The sequence below is a fragment of the Asparagus officinalis genome, chromosome 2, assembly GCF_001876935.1.
Source record: "Asparagus officinalis chromosome 2, Aspof.V1, whole genome shotgun sequence".
Taxonomy (NCBI): domain Eukaryota; kingdom Viridiplantae; phylum Streptophyta; class Magnoliopsida; order Asparagales; family Asparagaceae; genus Asparagus; species Asparagus officinalis.
Genome location: NC_033795.1, coordinates 41,376,504 through 41,382,055, shown reverse-complemented (window position 1 = coordinate 41,382,055; position 5,552 = coordinate 41,376,504).

Below are 5,552 nucleotides of genomic sequence, written 5' to 3'. Positions count from 1 at the left end.
TGAGTTCCTTCTGAGAGAATAGATATTTTAGACTCTGGTAGTCTATGAATAACTCAAACTGTACTCCATACAGGTAATGTCTCCATGTCTTTAATGCGAAGATCACTACTGTCAACTCTAAGTCGTGCGTGGGGTAGTTCTGCTCATGTGTCCTCAACTGCCGTGAGATATATGCCACCACCCTTTGGGTTTGCATCAAAATACCTCCTAGACCCACTAACGATGCATCCGTGTAGATAACGAATGCCCTATCACTACTCAGAATTGTCAAAAGTGGCGCTATAGTCAACTTGGCCTTTAATGTCTCAAAGCCCTCCTGGCACTCCGTGCTCGAAACAAACTATACACCCTTCTTCGTAAGGCGTGTAAGTGGCTATGTAATCTTCGAGAAGTCCTCAATGAACTTCCTATAATAACTGACCAAACCCAAGAAACTACGAATCTCTGTAACCGTGGTCGGCGGCTCCCAATCAAGTACTGCCACAACCATTGCAGGATCCACCGCATTGCCCTCTTTGCTAATGACATGGCAAAGAAATCTAACCTCAGATAGCTAAATTTTGCACTTGCTAAACTTGGCGAATAACTGGTGCTCCGGTAGAGTCTGCAAAGCTAGTTGAAGATGCTGCTTGTGTTCTACCTCCGACCTCGAATAAATGAGAATATCATCAATAAATACTATCACAAACTGGTCTAAATATGGATGAAAAATTTGATTTATCAGATTCATAAATACCATGGGCGCATTGGTCAGCCCAAATGGCATGATGAGAAACTCGAAGGACCAAAATCGAGTCAGAAAGGCGGTTTTGGAAATATCCATCTCCCTAACCCGCAATTGATAATAACCAGAACGAAGATTAATCTTCAAGAAGTGCTGCGCTCCCTGCAACTGGTCGAACAAGTCATCAATCCTCGGTAACGGATACCTGTTTCGGATAGTGACCTTGTTCAACTCCCGATAATCAATGCACAATCACATACTACTGTCCTTTTTCTTCACGAAAAGGACTGGTGCACCCCATGGAGAATGGCTCCGACGAATAAAACCCTGGGATAAAAACTCATCTAACTGGGTCTGTAGCTTCATCATCTCAGTCGGCACCATACAATAAGGTGCTCGGGAAATCGGTGCCGTACCGGGCTACAACTCAATGCAAAACTCAACCTCTCTCACTGGAGGTAATCCTGGTATGTCCTGGAAGACATCCGGATACTCAGAGACTACTCGTATATTGCTCAAATCGGTATCTCTATCCCGCAACAACACCTCCTCGACGTATGCCAGGAAAGACTCTGCAAACTGGTTGCCCTGTGAGGTCGCTACGATCAACTCTGACCCATCTGATGCCCGCAAGATGACTATTTTAGCGAAACAGTCGATACTAACGTGGTATGATGAAAGCCAGTCTATACCAAGAATGATGTCAAAATCCGACATCCGCAAAACAATCAAGTCTATGATGAACTCAGATTCATCTAAATTGACAATACATCTCCTGCAAACACTTTCTAATAGGGACACCTCCCCGAGAGGAGTAGAAACTGATAATGAAACGTCTAAGAGATGTGCAACTAAATGAAGCCTATCTATGAAGGTATGAGATATAAAAGAATGCGATACTCCGGAATCCAAACAAGATTCGAACTGGAACAGAATTCACAAGAAATATACCTTCCACTATCGCTCCACTCGCACCATGATCACGTGGTACGATGGCATAGACCCTACTGGTGGTTAGCACCTACTGCACTGCTGGCTGTGGAACATACGGGTCCATCTGACCATGAGGAATCTCCTGAATCACACGGATCTGACCTGATGGCCCCTCAATCCTAGGAACGGTAGGTGGTGCCTCTATCCTCTGCTACTGCTAGCCGTAACCACGACGCTGCTACTGCTGGCTATGACCACGGTTCTTCTGTTGTCTGTGTCCTCATCCCTACTGCTAGTCCTGGCCTCGGCCTTGCTAGCCCCATACTGGAGCACTACGAAAATATCTGGCTTTATGCCCAATCTTATTACAATTGTAACATGCACCCTGTGTTTTGCACTGTTATGGTGCTCTCTGATCATGTGGTGGTCCCCTCTCACCCTAGTGCTGGTGCTGAGAATCCTTGCTCCACTGTTGGGGTCCTTCAGGTCTGACAAACGGTCTTTTACCCTTACCCTTATCATTCTGCTACCCTAATTTAGAACCACCCTCTATAGTCTTTTGGAACATCGCATTCTCTGTCTCTTACGAAATGGCTGCATCAGCTACCTCATGAACTGAGTGAAACTTCCTAGATACGAGGTAACGACGAAGGCTTGGGCGTAGCCCCGTAAGAAACATTTGTGCTTGTCACTCCCCAGTCTACCACGTACCCGTGAAAAAAAGTAGGCTCATGAACCGACTCTCATAATCTACCATAGACATGTCTCCCTACTCCAATCTGGTCAACTCAAGCTCTTTCCCGATCCATGCCATGGAAGAGATGTACTGCTCGTCAAAAAAAAAAAAATTAAATAAAATCCTCCCATGAAAGTGTCATCCACTGCTTGAGGGTGAACTAAAGCTTATACCATCCCCCGACATCACCCTTTAGGGTGTAAGCAGCCAACCTCTGCTTCTAGACTGAATCCACATCAAGTAAGTCAAGGATATTTCCCACATCTTCCTTCCACTTGTGGGCTACCAGCGAATCTGATGATCCCTGAAAATTCCGATGCTCTCATATTTTGGTACCTCTCGACTAGACAAAGCCAAGCCTCTTGCTCCGTGGCTCTACCTGTAACTGGTGGCGTGATTCCTGGTGTAACCTCTTGAGACTCCTCCACGATGGGGACTACTGGAATCATGATGGTGGAACTACAGGTGGTGGTACGACTGGCGAAATCTCGTTCTCCATCTGCTCCTCAAGCGCTGCTAGCCTAGCTGCTATTGGTGCCAAGAGTACTATAAGATACTGCGAAGCCTGCTGCAGCTCGGGTGGAACCTGATGCTGCTCTGCGGGAGCCTATTACTGCTCAAGCTCTGGCTCAGCCTATCTGTCTCTCTGGATACGGGATCTCCTCCATCCACATCCTTGTCCGGCCATCTATGCATTTATAAGACACAGTAATGAGACCTCTGGCAACAGCATATATATCACATAACAATAATCAAATTGTATCATAGTTTATTCATGCAATTACTTTATAATCAAAGTAATGTAGTCATAAAAAAATTTGAAATTTTGAGATATATACATATATCATCCTCACTCATTCTAGAAATTCCTAGCGGACTCTATACATCAATCCTAAGAAACTTTATTCTAGCTCCACAACTTGACATAGGATGATCCTAAGGATACTACAACTAGAGCTCTGATACAAACTGTGACGCCCCTGTTTTCACACATGCCTGTAGTCTAAGGTGAACCTAGAGATGTCAAACCTGCCATGCACCCACATTGTGTCATAACAAGTTTCACCAATCACAGCAATATCCTCTAGTGGAATCAAAAATAAAGTGCAAGTACAGTACAGGCAAAAAGAAGATATTAAACATAGTAGACATGATGTAGAAAGATAAATCTCATAAATAAACTCATGTCTCAACCGGCAAGTCTGAAATACATCTGATGACTAAAATAAAATGTCTCATCACAAACTAAATAGAAATCGTACTAAGACTCAGATCCTTTACAAGAAGAAAATAAACTCTAATGTCTGAATGTGAAAGTCAACACAGTGGAGTCTCACTACTAAGCTAAATGACGGTGACTATGCTAGAAGACCGTCAACCTACGGCTCCTTGAAGCTCTGAACTGCCTAAAAAAATTAAAACAAAAAGAGCAACAGCAAAAGCGTCATAGAACTACAGCAAGATCACCTTTGTTCGCCCCCAAGGGAAGGGCTGCTAGATGTAGTGGAGGCTCTATCTAATAAACATAGTCTACCTACATCATTTTTCCCATATCTAATAGTATTAATACTTAGAAATCTATCACAAAAGATGTAGTACGTCGAGAGAAATAATCCAAACAAAGAAACCCTTATGTATATACCATATGTCTCAGACTGTAGATACCTAAATACCAATACCGAACTATGGAAAGAAACATCACTAGAAAATAAAACACTATAATAGATATCAACATAAAATTCTTATTTACATCACAAGATTCTAGCTCCACAACTTGACATAGGATGATCCTAAGGATACTACAACTAGAGCTCTGATACAAACTGTGACGCCCCTGTTTTCACACATGCCTGTAGTCTAAGGTGAACCTAGAGATGTCAAACCTGCCATGCACCCACATTGTGTCATAACAAGTTTCACCAATCACAGCAATATCCTCTAGTGGAATCAAAAATAAAGTGCAAGTACAGTACAGGAAAAAAGAAGATATTAAACATAGTAGACATGATGTAGAAAGATAAATCTCATAAATAAACTCATGTCTCAACCGGCAAGTATGAAATACATCTCAACACAGTGGAGTCTCACTACTAAGCTAAACGACAATGACTATGCTAGAAGACCGTCAACCTACGGCTCCTTGAAACTCTGAACTACCTAAAAAAAATAAAACAAAAAGAGCAACAACAAAAGCGTCATAGCACTACAGCAAGATCACCTCTATCCGCCCCAAAGGAAGGGTTGCTAGATGCAGTGGAGGCTCTATCTAATAAACATAGTCTATCTACATCATTTTCCCCATATCTAATAGTATTAATACTTAGAAATCTATGACAAAAGACGTAGTATGTCGAGAGAAATAATCCAAACAAGGAAACCCTCATGTATATACCATATGTCTCAGATTGTAGATACCTAAATACCAATACCGAACTATGGAAAGAAACATCACTAGAAAATAAAACACTATAATAGACATAAACATAAAATTCTCATGTACATCAATGACATAAACACTTTTGGCGTCCACCAAAACTCAGGCTATCAAATAATCGACTCATTTCAATTCTTTGCAAGATTCTGATCTCATCGCAATATCATGCAACACGGACTACCCTGTAGGAATCCTAAATCAATGTACACGGATCATTAGTCTCATCGCGATCTTAGTGTATAACATGAGTGCAGGACGACCTACCTTATAGGTATCCTAAAAGACGACTCACAAGCCTCATCGTTCCCTCGTGCGGACGGACTGCTAGACAAAGCATCCAAACACAACTCAATGGCATGTACAAATAGAATATCGACGCCCTATCCCCATGTAGTACTGAGCTGAGCCCATCAACGATGTCCATCCTATGTATAAACTGTATAAATCTGGCATATTGATGCACTATCTCATATAGTACTGAGTTGTGCCTATTAACGATATCCGACACATGTTTAAACTACTCCAACTCAAGTGTAATCACTCAACACTTGTAAAATCCCCTCTGGGACACTCATGTGTGTATCATATCACTATTCATGTATATTATATGTGTACTATCGTGCGATTCGAATCCCGCGATCGCATCTTAAAACAATGAAACAAAAGTTCAAAAAAAAAAAGCCTTAGTAGTCGACTACTAACCATAGTAGTCGACTACACAGAGT